General features: G+C 44.3%; 1 protein-coding gene across 7 annotated transcripts in view; it reads left to right on the top strand.

Annotated features, from left to right (window-relative positions):
- znf532 (zinc finger protein 532) overlaps window positions 1-19,211 on the top strand; it is a 174,266-nt gene that overhangs the window by 17,420 nt on the left and 137,635 nt on the right. For 3 of the 7 annotated variants that reach the window (XR_013577939.1, XM_078551833.1, XM_078551778.1), the window contains exon 1: window positions 18,504-18,616. The exons of 2 other annotated variants lie outside the window; for them this stretch is intronic. The gene's annotated coding sequence lies outside the window, so the exon portion shown is untranslated. Of the gene's footprint in view, window positions 1-18,203; window positions 18,291-18,503; window positions 18,617-19,211 lie in introns of those variants that run through there. 2 more of the 7 variants (XM_078551786.1, XM_078551802.1) reach the window with 2 other exon arrangements.

The raw sequence follows: 19,211 nt of genomic DNA, 5'->3' as shown, positions 1-19,211 counted from the left end.
GTTTAAACTAATTTGGCAGGGGGATGGGATACAGAGTGGAGGTACAGTAGGGGTTGATGCACAGCCAAATATCGAAGAGAAACTAAGTCAGCCTGGAAAGCAGAGCAAATATAGACCTTTTAAGGCACAAGGAAATAATGCAAGGCTGGATTGCATCTATTTTAACGCAAGGAGTCTTACAAGGCAGATGGATTGAGGATGTTGATTAACACATGGGAATATGATATTGTTGCTATCACAGAGACATGGTTGAGGGAAGGGTAGGACTGGCAGCTCAATATTCCAGGGTATAGAATCTTCAGGCATGACATGGATGGGGGGAAGCATGTGTAAAAGCAGATGTGGCATTGCACTATTGATCAAGGAGGCAATTACTGCAGTAAGAAGGGATGGCATCTTAGAAGGTTCCTCAAATGAGATCATATGGGTAGACCTTAAAAACAAAAAGGGGGCAATCACTTTTCTGGGAGTCTACTATGGGCCTCCAAACAGTCAGCGGGAGATAGAGGAGCAGATATGTGGGCAAATCTCAAAGAAGTGCAAAAATAATAGGGTAATAATAGTAAGGGATTTCAAATTCCCCAATATTAACTGGGATAGTCTTAGTGTGAAAGGCTTAGAGGGGGCAGAATTTTTAAAGTGCATCCAGTAGAGCTTTTTGAGCCAGCACGTAGAAAGCCCTACAAGAAAAGGGGCGGCACTGGACCTAATGTTCGAGAATGAAGCCAGGCAAGTGTTAAAGTGTCAGCGGGGGAGCATTCCGGGGATAGTGACCGTAACTCTGCAAGATTGAAGGTAGTTTTGGAAAAGGACAAAGATGGACCGGAAACCAAGGTCCTGAATTGGGGGAAGGCCGAATTCAATATGGTAAGACAGGATCTGGCCAAAGTGGACAGGGAGAAGCAACTTGTAGGAAAGTCTACATCAGACCAGTGGGAGTCATTCAAAAAGGAAATAGTGAGAGTTCAGGGCCAACCTGTTCATGTGAAGGTGAAAGGTAGGACCAACAATTCTAGGGAACCCTGATGTCAAGGGATATAGAGGAATGGATGAGAAAAAAGAAAGGAGGCTTATGGCAGATAGAGAGGGCTGAAAACAGCAGAAGCCCTAGAGGAGTATAGAAAGTATAGTGGGGCACTTAAAAAAAGTAATTAGGAGAGCGAAGAGGGAGCATGAAAAAACACTGGTGGGCAAGATAAAGGAAAATCCTAAAGCTTTTTATAAATATATTAAGGACAAGAGGATAACCAGGGAAAGAATAGGGCCAATTAAAGACCAAAGTGGCAATCTGTGCGTGGAGCCGAAGGAGGTAGGTGGGGTTTTAAATGATTACTTTTCATCTGGGTTCATTATAGAGAAGGACGATGTAGGTGTAGAAATCAGGGAGGGAGACTGTTATATATTTGAACAAATTAGCATTGAAAGGGAGGAGGTATTAGTGGTTTTAGCAGGCTTAAAAGTGGATAAATCCCCAGGCCCGGATGAGATGTATCCTAGGCTGCTATGTGAGGCAAGGGAGGAGATTGCAGGGGCTCTGACACTAATTTTCAAATCTTCTCTCGCCACAGGAGAGGTACCAGAGAACTGGAGGACAGCAAATGTGGTACCATTATTCATGAAGGGTAGTAGGGATAAACCAGATAATTACAGGCCAGTGAGTTTAACATCAGTGGTAGGGAAACTATTGGAAACAATTCTGAGGGACAGGATTAGTCTCCACTTGGAGAGGCAGGGATTAATCAGGGATAGTCTGCATGGCTTTGTCAGGGGGAGATCATGTCCAACAAATTTGATTGCATTTTTCGAGGAGGTGACTAGTTATGTAGATGAGGGTAGTGTAGTTGATGTAGTCTACATGGACTTCAGTAAGGCTTTTGACAAGGTCCCACATGGGAGAATGGCCAGGAAGGTAAGAGCCCATGGGATCAAGGGCAATTTGGCAAATTGGACCCAAAATTGGCTTAGTGGCAGGAGGCAGAGGGTGATCGTCGAAGATTGTTTTTGCGATTGGAAGCTTGTGACAAGTGGTGTACCGCAGGGATTAGTGCTGGGATCCTTGCTGTTTGTAGTGTACATTGATGATTTAGACGTGAACATAGGAGGTATGATCAGTAAGTTTGCAGATGACATGAAAATTGGCGGTGTCGTGAATAATGAGGAGAAAAGCCTGACATTACAGGACAACATAAATGGACTGGTAAGATGGGCAGAGCAGTGGCAAATGGAATTTAATTCTGAGAAGTATGAGGTGATGCATTTTGGAAGGACTAACACAGCAAGGGAATACACAGGAATGGTAGGACCCTAGGAAGTACAGAGGATCAGAGGGACCTTGGTGTACATGTCCATAGATCCATGAAGGTAGCAGCACAGATAGGTAAGGCATATGGGATACTTGCCTTATTAGCCGAGGCATAGAATATAAGAGCAGGGAGGTTATGTTGGAGCTGTATAAAATGCTGGTTAGGCCACAGCTGGAGCACTGTGTGCAGTTCTGGTCACCACACTATAGGAAGGGTGTGATTGCACTGGAGAGGGTGCAGAGGAAATTCACAAGAATGTTGTCTGGGCTGGTGCATTTGAGCTATGAAGAGAGACTGGACAGGCTAGGATTGTTTTTCTTAGAGCAGAGAAGGCTGAGGGGGGGCCTGATAGAGTTATACAAAATTATGAGGGGCATAGATAGTGTAAATAGGAAGAAACTTTTCCCCTTAGCGGAGGTGTCAATAACCAAAGGGCATTGATTTAAGGTAAGGGGCAGGAGGTTTAGAGGGGATTTGAGGAAAAGATTTTTCATTCAGAGGGTGGTTGGAATCTAGAACACTCTGCCTGAGGGGGTGGTAGAGACAGGAACACTCACAACATTTAAGAAGTATTTAGATAAGCACTTGAAACATCATAGCATACAGGGCTACGGGCCAAGTGCTGGAAAATGGGATTATAATAGATAGGTGCTTGATGGTTGGCACCGGCACGATGGGCCGAAGGGCCTGTTTCTGTGCTATATAACTCTATGAAAGGGAAAGCTGAACTGCAGCCCTATAGAAGGGGCAGTGTTGTATGGGAGTGGTACATGTTTCAATGATGACATGCCTGATCCCCTGCCAAACTCTCAAACAATACCGGCAGTGGTGCCAGAAGGCCAGCTGAGTCAGTCTGCAGCCAGATTGCCTTGGGTCAGACATCCTGGATGCTGATGTGAATGAGTATGGTTTGAATTATCTGGCCGAAAGCAGTCCCGTAGCTCCCATCCTGAAGCTATGGGGGCAGTGCCTTGTAGGTGCATCAAGTCACAAGAAAAGAAATGTGCTTCCAAGATATTCGATGTGGACTCTTAAGCTGAAATAGCATTTAGTTCTGATGATGCCACTTTCAAAAACAGTTCCTCTGACATGTCTTCCTTCTTCCTTAACCGAGGTTTTCCACCCACGGTGGTTGACAGGGCCCTCAACCGTGTCCGGCCCATCTCCTGCGCATCCGCCCTCACACCTTCTTCTCCCTCCCAGAACCATGATAGGGTCCCCCTTGTCCTCACTTATCACCCCACCAGCCTCCGCATTCAAAGGATCATCCTCCGCCATTTCCGCCAACTCCAGCATGATGCCATCACCAAACACATCTTCCCTTCACCCCCCCGGCGGCATTCCGCAGGGATCGTTCCCTCTGGGACACCCTGGTCCACTCCTCCATCACCCCCTACATCTCAACCCCCTCCCACGGCACCTTCCCATGCAACCGCAGAAGGTGCAACACCTGCCCCTTTACTTCCCCTCTCCTCACCGTCCAAGGGCCCAAACACTCCTTTCAGTGAAGCAGCATTTCACTTGTACTTCCCTCAATTTAGTCTACTGCATTCGCTGCTCCCAATGCGGTTTCCTCTACATTGGAGAGACCAAACACAGACTGGGTGACCGCTTTGCGGAACACCTTTGGTCTGTCCACAAGCATGACCCAGACCTCTCTGTTGCTTGCCATTTCAACACTCCACCCTGCTCTCATGCCCACATGTCTGTCCTTGGACTGCTGCAATGTTCCGGTGAAGCTCAACGCAAACTGGAGGAACAGCACCTCATCTTCCGACTAGGCACTTTACAGCCTTCCGGACTGAATACTGAGTTCAACAATCTTAGATCATGAACTCTCTCCTCCATCCCCACCCCCTTTCCGATCCCCCTTTTTTCCAATAATTTATGTAGATTTTTCTTTTCCCACCTATTTCCAATATTTTAAAATCTATTTCCATCCATTGTTTTATCTCTGCCTTTTAGCCTATTTCGATCCCTTCCCCCCACCCCACCCCCACTAGGATTATATGTCGCCGTCCTGCTTTCTACTCTTAATGTCACCTATTAGCACATTTCTTAGCTAATATCACCACTGTCAACACCTCTTTGTCCTTTTGTCTATGACATTTTTTGGCAATCTCCACCTATCACTGGCCCGCTGTCCAGCTCTATTTGTCCCATCCCCCCACCCCTTAAACCAGCTTATATTTCACCTCTCTTCTATTTTTCCTTAGTTCTGTTGAAGAGTCATACGGACTCGAAACGTTAACTGTGTTTCTCTCCGCTAATGCTGTCAGACCTGCTGAGTTTTTCCAGGTATTTTTATTTTTGTTTTTGTTTAGCATTTAGTACATTTTTAGTGCAAGATCTAATTTGGTGAAGGAGTTGAAGCCTGTGCTCGGGATAGCTGCCAAGTGGCAGAATGCGGCTTAAATTGCCTGCTTGCATTCATTGAAGAGACTGCACACTATTTTGGTGGTTAGTGTCTGACCTAACATCCTCTCCTAACAGCGACCAGCTGATTGGGAGTAAACTAGTCTTTGTCGAGGATTTCAAGCATTGCTTCAAAGTATAATCACCTTTTACTGCTCACTTGTTTCTGGTGAAGGCTTGAAGAGAACTTCTGAAACATATTGGCAGACTTTTTGGGCACATTGTCAAAACCACCAACGCTCTATCGACATTTATTGTGGAAGTTCTCTGAGGATTTCATCTAAAAAAAAGTGAGTGCTCTGCTACCCTACCTCCATCACACCTAAAAGACATTCTGCCTATCACACAAATGAGTAATATAGTATATGAATTTTAGTGTCAGTGTGATGCTAGGTATGGAGGCTCTACGTCCCAAAGACTGTCGGATCTTATCAAACAGCATGTCCCAGCCACTGTTTGCAACAGGCAATGTACTGACCATAACCAACCATCTGGTGCTTGCAAAACTCAAAACATGGTGTCCAACATTAGTTGTGATTCCGCAATTGGACAACATTTGCTAAGTAATCATCAGTGCGCTAAGAACTACGCTGACAACCAATTTAAGATAATCAGTCGGACTCACAGTGTGGCGCATTTGCGTGTATTGGAAGCTACATATATTAATACATAGGGCCCTGCTCTTTGCAGACAGAAAGAACATGTACACACATTACGTCTGTTTCAGCTAAACAGAATAAGTGACAGCCATTCGCTGACTCATTCCTCAGGGCCATGCCTTTACCAACCAGGGTCGAGCTGCATGGTTTAAATTTCAAACAATGCTTGGGGCAGTTAACTGTCAGCACCATCACTGGTGCATTTTCCATGGCAACGCCACTTGCCAACCAAAATTGTGGTTTCCCCTTATATTGGTGCTCTTGTGAGTGTCCTGATGAGTGTAAGACGTGTTTCTTTTTCAACAATTACCCTACCTTCATGGACACTTAATAGGAGTTTCTAAGGGAGGCAGTGCTTGGTCATGGGCATCTTGTTCGGGGTCCCCCTTGGTCTGCAGGAAGAGAGAGGGACAGGATGGTGAAAATGACTCCAGAGTCACGGTGATTTGTTGCATAATCCACAATCTGGTGATCATAAGGGACCAACCGTTCAATCAGCAACTGTGCCAGAGAATCAAACTCAGGAGTCACAAGAGGAAGAGGAGGCGGAGGTTGAGAAGGAGAGAGGAAGGTGAGGTGGCATCCCACTCCTTGCAGATAAAGATATCCCATCTCCTCTGGGCCTTATCTACCAGGATCTCCAGTGCTGTGTCTGGGAACCTGTGCGCCCTTTCATTCGGTCCCTGAGCCATCTGAAATGTGCTGTTGTGTGTTAGCCAGAGCACTCCACACCTTCAGTGGCACTGGGTGCAAGGATTCTACATATACTTCTCCACAAAAATAGCATTCAATCAGTGTTTGGGTGCTACAGATGCAGATGTCTGCCTAGGCATGTTCAAATGATGCTCATCAGCAATTAGGAGTAAAATTGCACGATAAAACTAGACTTTCAAACAGGCTTGTCTTATTAGTACAACACCCACCTAGCACCTGTTTTCACTTGTTCATGAAAATAACTCTGAACACTCCATGGCTGGCAAATTTACATTGCCCTTCTGGCAGAGCCCATGACATTGTATAGCCCTACCAGCAGATGTGGTGCCCAAATACCAAATTTGGACCAGGCAGGCCCATTGGCTAGGAACTTGCAGGTAAGGTAATTTTGAATAACCTCTGCTATTGCAATGTCTCTGGAAGCACTCTGAAATGTTTTTGGAGACGTTGTGGCAATTTCCTGAATTTGACAAGCAGTGTTGTTACATCTTCACAGAAAGAGCAAGTGATTTGATGATCTGTTCATATAAAGTCTTCAACAGGTATGGTGGCAGCCATTGCATGCTCCCGAGTTTGCAGCATGACAGGGAGTTGGAGCAGAAGCTGTGGGTGGGGCAAGCAATGCATGAAACCCTCTGGACTCAACATGCTTCTTGACTTTGACAGGAGGCTGTCTGGTAGATGCTGTCCTGTTCCACCCATTGTGTCTTTGCTGGTTTTCTGAAGGAGCAATTCATCGAGTGTCATTCCCCCGCCTTCTCCCCGTAGCCCTGCACATTCATCCTTTTCAGATAAAAATCCAATTCCCTTTTGAATGCCTTGATTGAACCTGCTTCCACCATACCCTCAGGCAGTACAGTCCAGGTCCTAATCATTCACTGTGTGAAAAAGTGTTTCCTCATGTCGTCATTGCTTCTTTTGCCAGTTACCTTAAATCTGTGCCCTCTGGTTCTCGAACATTCAACCAATGTGACCAGTTTCTCCATATCTACTCTGTCAAGATCCCTCATGATTTTGTATACCTCTTTCAAATATGCTCTCAAACTCTTCACAAAGGAAAACAGCCCTAAATTCTCCAATCTATCACGCCATTGAAGTTCCTCATCCCTGGAATCATTCTCATGAATCTTTTCTCTGCCCTCGCTAATCCCTTCACATCTCCCCAGAACTCTACACAATGCCCCAGTTGAGGCAAAACCATTGATTTTTACAACATAACTTCCTTACTTTTGTCTCCTATGCCCCTATTAATAAAGCCCAGGATGCTGTATGTTTTATTAACTGCTCTCTCAACCTGTCCTGCCACCTTCAATGATTTATGCACACATACACCCAGGTCCCTCTGCTCCTGCACCCCGTTTAGAATTATACCCTTTATTTTATATTGTCTATCCATGTTCTTTCTACCAAAATAAATCACTTCACACTTCTCTGCATTAAATTTCAACTGCCATTTTTCTACCCATTCCACCAACTTATCCATGTCCTTTCGAAGTCCCATTTTTGAAGTCCTTCTCACCGTTCACAATACTTCCAAGTTTTGTATCGTTCGTAAATTTTGAAATTGTGCCCTGTACACCAAGGCCTAGGTCAATAATATATTCCAGGAAGAGCATGAGTCCTAACACTGACCCATGGGGAACTCCACAAAAACCTTCCTCCAGTCTGAAAAACATCCATTAACCACTACCCTTTGCTTCCTGTCACTCAACCAATTTTGTATGCATCTTGCTACTGTCCCTTCTATTCCATGAGCTCTCACCTTGCTCATAAGTGTGTTATATAGCGCTTTAACTGCATTACCCTCATCAACTCTCACTGTTAACCTCATCAAAAAACTCAAGCAAGGCAGTTAAACATGATTTGCCCTTAATACATCTGTGCTGGCTTTCCTTAATTAACCTGCTTTTGCCCAAGTGACTATTAATTTTGTCCCAAATGATCATTTCTAGAAGCTTCTCCACCAGCCGGTTAAACTGCCTGGCCTGTAGTTGTTGGGCATATCTTTGCACCCTTTTGTGAACAAGGGTGAAACATTCGCAATTCCCCAGTCCTCTGGCACAATCCCCAAGTCTAATGAAGACTGAAACATTATGGCCAGTGCCTTTCACTTCCCTCAGTGTCCTTGGCTGCATCTCATCTGGTTCTGGTGCCTTATCAGCTTTAGGAACAGACAGCCTATCCAGTGGGAAACAAGAAAATGGCAGATGCTTTGAACAAGTCATTTGTATCTGTCTTCACAATAGAAGAAACAAAGTATTCCAAGAATAGTAGAAAAGCAAGAGGCAAAAGGGAGAGAGGAACTTAAAACAATCAGGATCACTGGAGAAGAAGGACTAGGAAAACGAATGGGACTAAAGGCTGTCAGTTTCCCGAACCTTATGACCTGCATCCTAGGGTCTCAGAGATGCATTGGTTGTAATCTTCCAAAGTTTCTTATGGGCAGAATGTTCTGCCTGTTGGGCGGGCTGGTTGGGAGCGGGCACGGAGCTGATTGCCACCCACAACTGGCTGCGTGCCGCCATTTTACGCGGGCGGGCCAATTAAGGCTCACCCAGTGTGACGCATGTGCACGAAAGAGCGCAGAAATCTCCCTGAGGCATGGAGCTGCCTCAGGGAGATTAAGTTCAAGTTCTTTTGAAAAAGAGAAAGATTAAAATTATTCAGATATGTCCCTTCATGTGACAGTGTCACATGAGCTGGGACATGTTTATGAATTGTCAAAATTTTAAAAATTTATTTAATAAAACCTTCATGAAACCTCATCCCGCCCGTGGATGAGGTTGCATACAAAACGCGAAGGCCGCTTGGGCTGTTTGCCTGCCCGCCGGTTGGACGGACAACCCTGTCAATTGCCTAAATTGGTTTATTAATGGCCTTAACAGGCCTTTGACAGTTCGGCAGGCATGCAGCCGACTCCTGTGCATGCCCACCGAACGAAAGATCGGAATGATGCGCGGTGACATTGGGAAGCACGCTCCCACACGCCGAAGAGAAAATTCTGCCCTATATTCTGGAAAGCTCCCAGCAGATTAGAAATGTAACACCACTATTCAAGAAAGGAGGGAAACAGAAAGCAGGCCAGTTCATCTAACATCTTGTCATTGGGAAAATGCTGGTATCCATTATTAAGGATGTAGTAGCAGAATGTTTAAATAATCATAATACAACATGGTTTTGTGAAAGAGAAATCGTATTTGACAAATTTATTAGAATTCCTTGTGGAAGTAAGAAGCAGGGTAGATGAAGGGGTAGATATAGCGTATTTGTATTTCCAAAAGGCATTGGATAAGGTGCCATATAAAAGGTTACTCCACAAGATAAAAGTTCATGGTGTTGGGGATGATATTGAAGAATGGATAGAGGATTGGTTGACTAACAGGAAACGGAGATTCGGGATAAATGGGTCATTTTCAGGTTGGCAAACTGTAATTAGTGGAGTGCAGAGTGTGGGCCTACGACCCAAATCAGCCCACACTCTTAAAAGGCACTCCTGAAAATTGCCTGCCATTTTAAAGGGCTCCCAAGGCATCCCGGCTCAGCGGTAATCCTGCCCAAAGAGTCTGCAAAGGAGTACAGAGAGGTTAAGTGACTGTGCAAAAATATGGCAGATGGAGTATAATGTGGGAAAATGTGAGGTTGTCCACTTGGGCAGGAAGAAAAGAAAAGCAGAATATTATTTTAATGGAGAGAGACTGCAGAATGCTGCAGTACCGAGGTATCTGGGTGTCTGTATACAACATTAGCATGCAATTACTGCAAGTAAATTAGGAAGGCAAATAGAATGCTGGTCTCTATTGCAAGGAGGATGGAGTATAAAAGTAAGGAAGTCTTGCTACAACTGTACAGGGCATTGGTGAGACCACACCTAGAGTACTTTGTACAGTTTTGGTCTCCTTACTTAAGGAGGGATGTACTTGCATTGGAAGCATAGAGTCATAGACGTCTACAGCACAGAAAAAGGCCCTTCAGCCCATCGAGTCTGCGGTGGTCAAACAAGTATCTAACTATTCTAATCTCATTTTCCAGCACTAGGCCCATAGTCTTGTATGCCATGGCATTGCAAGTGCACATCCAAATACTTCTTAAATGTTATGAGGGTTTCTGCCTCTACTACCCTTTCAGGCAGTGAGTCCCAGATTCCCACCACCCTCTGGGTGAAAATATTCTTCCTCACATCCCCTCTAAACTTCCTGCCCCTTATCTTAAATTTATGCCCCCTGGTTATTGATCCCTCCACCAAGGGAAAAAGTTCCTTCCTGTCTACCCTACCTATGCCCCTCATAATTTTACACACCTCAATCATGTCCCTCCTCAATTTCCTCTGCTCCAGGGAAAGTAACTCCAGTCTATCCAATCTCTCCTCATAACTAAAACTCTCCAGCCCAGGCAACATCCTGGTAAATCTTCTCTGCACTCTCTCTAGTGCAATCACATCCTTCCTATAATGTGGATTCCAGAACTGCATGCAATACTCTAACTGTGGCCTAACCAGCGTTCTATACAGTTCCAGCATAACCTCCCTGCTCTTATAGTATATGCCTCGGTTAATAAAGGCAAGTATCCATGTGCCTTCTTAACCACCTTATCTACCTGTGCTGCTACCTTAATGGACTGGTAGACATGCACACCAAGGTCCCACTGATCCTCGGTACTTCCCAGGGTCCTACAATTCATTGTGTATTCCCGTGCCTTGTTTGTCCTGCCCAAGTGCATCACCTCACACTTATCTGGATTAAATTCCATTTGCCACTTATCAGCCCATCTGACCAGCCCGTCTATATCCTCCTGTAATCTAAGTCTATCCTCCTCACTATTTACCACCCCACCAATTTTTGTGTCATCCGCGAACTTACTGATTAACCCTTCTACATTCAAGTCTAAATCGTTTATATATACCACAAACAGCAAGGGACCCAACACCAATCCCTGTGGAATCCCACTGGACACAAGTATCCAGTCACAAAAACACCCCTCAACCATCACCCTCTGCTTCCTGTCACTCAGCCAATTCCGGATTCAATTTGCCAAATTGCCTTGGATCCCATGGGCCCTTACCTTTGTTATCAGTCTCCCATGAGGGACCTTATCAAAAGCCTTGGTGAAGTCCAAGTAGACTATGTAAAATGCATTGCCCCATCTACACACCTGGTATAGTCCAGAATAGCACTTTATTCATGGATAAACAACTCTGACGTATCCAAAGACCTTTCCACTTTCAGGATGCTGTTTTTCCTTTGACAGTTTGCCAGTTATCTTCTTCTTTTGTATGGCTTTAGGAGCAAAAGCTGTCATCACAATTTTAATGTCAAATCCCTAACCAGACCAATGACCTACTGAAGAGCAAATGTAACTCCAGGCTGTTGCCTTCAAACTTGAGTTGGGGCAGATTGTTAGGTTTGATCAGGGTTTCTGCAGTTACAGTCAGACAAGGTTTTGAGGTGCCACTTGTACATTGGATGGCCACATCAGCCATGGCCATGAGAGTTGTCCACATTCTCCAGGGGAGATTGAAGCCTGTTTGTTGAGATGTTGGATTAGAGACAATGGGCAGGATTTTACCGCTGGCGAGCGGGGGCGGGGCCCGCTCGCCGATGTGTAAAATGACGCGGGATGACGTCGGGCGGAACCCCCGACATCATCCCGCCCCATTTAAATTTTCAGGAAGGCGGGGGCGCAGCAAAGTCAGCTGCGGGCCCCTCGACCTGTCAATGGCCACTTGAGGCCATTGACAGGATTAATTAAGCAATTAAAGGACCTGCCCATCCATCCAGCGGCAGGATGAGGTTTCATGTAGGGTTTTAAAAATTGTAATAAAGTTGTTATGGAAATTATGAACATGCCCCAACTCATGTGACATTGTCACATGAGGGGTCATGTAAGGGATTTTTCTTTTCTCTATTTTTAATATTTTTAAAAGTCGGGGCGATCTCCCTGAGGCTACACTTAGTCTCAGGGAGATGAGTGCGCTCTTTCGTGCACACGCGCAAAAGAGCACACTCTCGATTTTAGGGATTCCCTCCGCCCGCACAGGGAGCGCATAGCGCTTCCCGGCGGACGTCACGCTGGGCGGGCCTCAATCTCTCCTGAGCTCCCACCTATCCATGACCTTCTATCTTGCTCCACCTGCTCCACCCCCTCTTAAACAGTATAAAATACAACGCATTTCTACCTCTCTTCAGCTCTGAAGAAGAGTTATGTGGACTCAAAACATTAATGCAGCTTCCACTGCCATAACGTGGGGCACCAAGCGGGCTTTAGAAATGGCAGATGGGGCCTGGATACATGATTTTCGCCCCATTTCCACTGCCAGCAATTTTCATTGGTGTGGGAAAGGGGGCAGAGTGAAAGCCCTCATTCTATTGTCTTGACATAGTCGGCACCATTGTGGAAGTGGGCATTTCTGAACTTCCACAATTTTGATTGAGTTGGGCGGGTTTTTCTGGTAGGTGACATGAATCACGCCAGGACAGAGGTCTTGTGAACAATGGGTGAACCATGGTTTGGAGATGGGAACCATATGTAAGATCAGGACAACAGGTATTGCCTACTTCACATGCTGTAGCATAAGTTATATTTATTTTTACTACAGTGTGACGATAATGCTTTGATTTGAAAATTTAAGTGGCCATTAAATAATGTGGTTGCCAGGTTGTTACTTCCAACAACTGACAAGCCATTTTGTTTTTGGCATGATCCGGCTCCCACCGATCTTGGAGTGACCCTTGACCCCTCTTCTACCTTACCATCACTACCTCTGAAAGACTGGCGAAAAGGCCAAGGCATGAGTGAACATCATCCACAAGCTCACTGGCACAAGCTGGGGTGCAAAACCCACCATTCACTCCACTTCTGCCATAGATCTAGTATTCTTGACAGCTGAGTACTAAGTCATCACACCAAACACAATGACACACACCTTCACTCAGTAATGAAGACAACCCCTGGAACTCTTGAGATTAACTCCTGGTCAGTGGTTACCAGTCCTCTCAAATATCATCCCTCCGTCCATTCGACGGGATGCAGCAACACACAGGGAAATAATTCTTATTAGCAGCAGCTTGGACTTGCCCATCCATAGAGACCCGCAAGACCTCCTCAACTTGCCACATGGCTCAACGAAACACCCCTGGATACGAATCGAACATCTTCAACTCCGTAACACTGATGAAACCTGGAGGAAAGCTTAGACAGAAAACACCATTCCAAGTAAATACATTGGGCTGAATTTTCCGTTCGTCGGGCAGGCGGGCCTGACCCAATCACGGGCGGGCACAAGTGTTAAAGGTAGTGGTAGAGACTAAAGAAGGTATTGACAGTGGCATGAAGGAAAGAGCAGAATGTATTAACAGCAGAGCAAAAGTCAGTGCTCTGTGAAAGCACAACATAGAAACCGGGTAACAGATGGCCCTGTGGTGGTGGAGGGAGGTGGGATGGGGTGGGTTGGCGAAAAATAAGTAAATAAAAATGAAAATAAGAAGCAAAATACTTTTTTTTGACCCTGCTCAGTTAGCAACAACAGGCTACCCAATTGTAATCCTTTCCTTCCCTGTTTTTCACCTATGCTGATTGCCAGCATAGGTTGATAACTTATGAATGGGACCCCTGGCTGTGATGTGTTCATCCCTTGTCCTCAATGTTATGATTTTGAAAGAAAGCCTGGCATTTATAAGGTGCTTTTCACACCTTCAAGATTTTCTGAAGTTACTATAGAACATAAGAAATAGCAGGAGGAGTAGGCCATATAACCCCTCAAGCCTGTTCCGCCATCCACTAAGGCCACGGACCTTTGACCACAATTCCACTTTCCTGACCGATCCCCATAATCTCTTTATCCCCTTAGTGTGCAAAATCCAGTGATCTCAGCCTTGATCACACTCAATGGCTGAGCATCCACAGCCCTCTGGGGTACAAACAATGAAGTTATTTTTTGAAACAAAAACAGAAAATGCTGGAAAAACTCAGCAGGTCTGACAGCATCTGTGGAGAGAGAAAAACAAAGTTAATGTTTCGAGTCCGTATGGATGCAGTATTCTGCTTTTATCCAAGTTATTTTTTGAAGTGTAGCCGCTGTTGTAATGTAGGAAATGTGACAGCCAAGTTGTGCACAGGAAGCTCCCACAAACAGCAATGAAAAACAAAAACAGAAATACCTGGAAAAACTCAGCAGGTCTGGCAGCATCGGCGGAGAAGAGAAAAGTTGACATTTCGAGTCCTCATGATCCTTCAACAGAACTAAGTAGAAATAGGAAAGGGGTGAAATATAAGCTGGTTTAAGGAGGGGGGGAAGAAGGTGGGGGGCGGGGGGGTGCGTTGTTGGGACAAGCAAGCAGTGTTAGGAGGAGATAACCAAAAGATGTCACAGACAAAAGAACAAAGAGGTGTTGCAGGTGGTGATATTATCTAAAAGCATGTGCTAATTAAGAATGGAGAGCAGGACAAGCAAGGTACAGATAGCTCTAGTGGGGGTGGGGTGAAATAGCCCATGGGTGGAATACATTTAAAAATAATGGAAATAGGTGGGAAAAGAAAAATCTATATAAATTATTGGAAAAAACAAAAGGGAGGGGGAAGAAACAGAAAGTGGGTGGGGATGGAAGAGGGAGTTCAAGATCTAAAGTTGTTGAACTCAATATTCAGTCCGGAAGGCTGTAAAGTGCCTAGTCGGAAGATGAGGTGCTGTTCCTCCAGTTTGCGTTGAGCTTCACTGGAACAATGCAGCAAGCCAAGGACAGACATGTGGGCAACAGAGCAGGGTGGAGTGTTAAAATGGCAAGCGACAGGGAGGTCTGGGTCATGCTTGCGGACAGACTGAAGGTGTTCTGCAAAGCGGTCACCCAGTCTGCGTTTGGTCTCTCCAATGTAGAGGAAACCGCATTGGGAGCAACGAATGCAGTAGACTAAGTTGGGGGAAATGCAAGTGAAATGCTGCTTCACTTGAAAGGAGTGTTTGGGCCCTTGGACGGTGAGGAGAGAGGAAGTGAAGGGGCAGGTGTTGCATATTTTGCGTTTGCATGGGGAGGTGCCGTAGGTGGAGGTTGAGGAGTAGGGGGTGATGCAGGAGTGGACCAGGGTGTCATGGAGGGAACGATCCCTACGGAATGCTGCCAGGGGGGGTGAAGGGAAGATGTGTTTGGTGATGGCATCATGCTGGAGTTGGCGGAAATGGCGGAGGATGATCCTTTGAATGCGGAGGCTGGTGGGGTGACAAGTGAGGACAAGGGGGACCCTATCATGTTTCTGGGAGGGAGGAGAAGGCGTGAGGGAGGATGCGCGGGAGATGGGCCAGACACGGTTGAGGGCCCTGTCAACTACCGTGGGTGGAAAAACTCGGTTAAGGAAGAAGGAGGACATGCCAGAGGAACTGTTACCATTCTTAATTAGCACATTCTTTTAGATAATATCACCACCTTCAACACCTCTTTGTTCTTTTGTCTGTGACATCTTTTGGTTATCCCCTCCTATCACTGCTTGCTTGTCCCAACAACCCCCCTACCCCCTTCTTTCCCGCCCCCCCCTCTTAAACCAGCTTGTATTTCACCCCTTTCCTATTTCTACTTAGTTCTGTTGAAGAGTCATGAGGACTCGAAACGTCAACTTTGCTCTTCTCCGCCGATGCTGCCAGACCTGCTGAGTTTTTCCAGGTATTTCTGTTTTTGTTTTGGATTTCCAGCATCCACAGTTTTTTGTTTTTATTTTTATTTTTCAGTGAGATAAATGACTTGGTCATCAGTTTGAAATGCTGATTGAGTAATATATATTGGTCACAATTCCAAAAGGAACTCCCCTGCTCTACTTTAAATAGTGCCGCGGGATCATTTATGTCCATCTGAGATGGCCCTCGGTTTAACCTCAAACCTAACTGTAATGACTCACTAACTGCCCCAGGTGAGATCACCTGGCTCAGCACAGCTGAGGTCAGGAATCAAACCTAAGGATCTTTTGATGTTTGTAACTCAGTGCCTCATCACATGGTGCATTTACCCACTGCACCTTCAGCTTCTTGATCAATAGTTATGCATACTGACTTGTAGGCTTGCTGTACAATGTATACCAAGCCTTTGTACTAAGAATTCCACCTGGGACTGGTAAATATGTTCAGACAAATTGACCACGTAGCAGTTTTTTTTATAATGCAATTCTTGTTTGATTAAAACACACGCATGTTCATGATATGAACTGTAAATGATAGAGTATATGGCAGCTTTAGTGAGTTGTTTCACTTGCGGACATTTCAGGGTGTGCGCGTGGTTTTAATATATACTGCTGTGCTTGTGCTGGGTTATGATTGTGCTACCAGAGCTTTGACAGTTATCCTATGTGGATGGGGTCACATATATTTCAGATGCTTGGGCCTTCACAGAGGCTGTTGTCACCTGCTGCCTAACTGATAGCCATAGGTACATAACTTCCTTGGCTTAAACTACCTTCCTTAGTGTCCCAATCCACTTATGGCCAGGTGGGTTCCTTCTGCCACCACCTTTGTGAGATATATCAATGCAGGATACAATGATGGTCTACAATTAGGAGATGTTCATGAGCTTTTTCTGATTCAGGGGGTCACATGGTCCCAAGAGGCTGTGTGGTGGATGTGATTTAATGGAGCTCTTGGAGTTATCTTAAAAAAAAATTACACTGTATGTTTTGTGGTTACAAAACAAAGTTGAAAGAGTACATGCAACCAATAATATTCAACATTGCTTTACTGTTAGGGAACAGGTGTAAGATAATGAGAGGAACAATTATTATGTGCTAACAAAGTACAATCTTAAAAATGAAATTTAGTTGTAAAGTCAGTATTAGTGATATGATTATCAATGTTGCAAAATATTTAACCTTTTTGAAAACTAATGTGCTTTAGTGTAAATTAGAAAAGGACTTGTGTGGCTCCCTTGGATAGTCTGTTGTTTTTCTTATTTTTATTAAAGGAATTAATACTCATTTGCAACCTAATGCAATCATTCACTTAAAGACAATCTTCATTTACTATTTTTTTCAAATAAAACCCTCCTTGGAGGCTACTTGCTAACACAGGTCCTGTAGCCAGATGAATACAGATAATTTGAGCAATGGATTTAAGGAACCATTGCCAATGTTACTCTTTGATCAGTTGTTGAGAGATGTGAGCTCAATGTGGCTGTATAGGCACACTGTGTAGCCACCAGGCTGGCATCAGCGTCTTGCTTTTTGCTGGTGTGGCCCATCCATTTCATTGCATATCAGGGCTACCTTAACTAGCTCGAGATGGTGAGGTTGGGGGAAAAATATTCAACAGTTTGAATCACCAGCTTTTCCCATTTGCAAGAAACAAAGGTGCCACGTAACTGAAAGTAGTTGTTGTTGTCGAAATACTGTGCGTTTGAACCATTGAACGTCAAACAGTTAATTTGCAGTGACCCAAACTGGGAAGCTGTCTGCAGTGATAACACCCCTCCCCCTTCCCATTCTTTCTTATGCTTTATCCAAGCTCATGGTGAAACTTGCTTTATCCCTTTTGCAGGACTTTCCAGGCTCCCACCGTCTTATCATTGAAACTTTGTGTAATATCATCTGTTTGAATTAAAAATCTACTGGTTGCTTATTGATGTATAAGATTTGTAGTGGCTTTTCTTCAGTGATGAAAGACAAACTAACAATGTTTTTAAAAAAATAAAAATTATCCCACGTACCCATGATTACTGACTGTTGGGTGTCTGAACTGCTAAATTGAAGGTCAGGGCCCTGAAGAAAGAGGATGAGACAATTAGCAGAATACACATTTGTTTCTAAAATGGCTTCTTTTAAAGGGTGTGGTTAAAAACAGCAGAAAGGACTGGTATTTTCTGATCTGCATTCTCTGTGCTGTGGCACGTCAGATCCCATAAATCCCAATAAAAATCTCTGTGACTCTTCCTGGCTAAAAGTAGTAAAGGAGTTTGATTTACTGGTTTAACAGCGAGCATCTGATCTGGCAGCTTTAAAGAAAACAGATTTTGTGGCACCTTCTAATTTTTTTTTTGTTGTTTAAGTAAAATCTAATCCTGTTGGCTGCACTGTCGGTGAATGTTCAAAAATATGAGCAGATAATTTTAGCTCAACAGTTTCTCAGTGATTTTATTTCTGTTAGGACACCGCAGCCATTTCATACTCTACTATCACAAACCTTTATTACAATATTGACTTTCCCAGAGATCACAGCAACATGCTGGCAAAAATAAAGGTAGGGAAACTGTCAGGTTTTATTTAGATACGATTCTACAGGCGCGGTGTTTCAAAAGAACAGTTTAAAATGTATATTTTAGGTGAAAACCTTGCAATAATGTGGCATAAGCAAAGGGAAACACTGGGCAATATGTGCTGCAGTACAGTTTCCATGGCTGTATGTGGGGTGGCTGGAACCGGCTAGAACTGGTTTGAAGCAGATCAGCTTCATGAACAATGCAGCCACTGAGCTACATTGCTTCCTTCTTCATGGCAGCAATACAAGAAGCTTGCAGAAAGGTACCATCCAAAACAGCATGATTGCACCCTAGACACATTATTCTGGTATGTGGATAGTATGCTAAATACTTTATAATGGGTATGTTTGTGGTATCTTTGAAAAAAAGAAATTGTTTCACTGTCTGGAGGTAAAGGATTCAAGCATGAAGAAGGGTTTCTGTGCTCCCTTTTACAAAAAAAATGGTGGATTGGGGTAATCTGTTACTTTCTGAGAGATGAAGTGTATATGGATCAGGAGTGTATATTTAAATCTGAAACCAAATTTTTGTTGCTGTGCAAATTAGAGTACTGCAAGCTGGACTTTTTGTGCATAACATTGGGGCATAAAAGACATGCTTTGCTGGCTTGCTAGCAGAGAAGATGGAGGTTTTTTCTTTGGTGCTGCTTTTTCAGTTAAAGAGTCTGTATATTTCCTAATGCAGTGGTTAGGAAATCTTTAATTCTGGGGCAAAAAAGCCACAGTCTTGTACTATCACACAGCAGACTACATGAACGGTGTCCTACATTAAGCAAGTCACCATGCCAGGAGAATTATGGTCATGAATTTAACCAGTTGAATTTATCAATTATTGTAAAATATTAAAAAAAGATTCTTGGTTAGCTTGTTCTAGCTAACAGCCATGTATATATTTAAAAAAAA

The sequence above is a fragment of the Cetorhinus maximus genome, chromosome 1 (assembly GCF_964194155.1).
Source record: "Cetorhinus maximus chromosome 1, sCetMax3.hap1.1, whole genome shotgun sequence".
Classification (NCBI taxonomy): Eukaryota; Metazoa; Chordata; class Chondrichthyes; order Lamniformes; family Cetorhinidae; genus Cetorhinus; species Cetorhinus maximus.
Note: the sequence above shows the minus strand (reverse complement) of the source record. Positions and strands in the feature narration are given on the sequence as shown.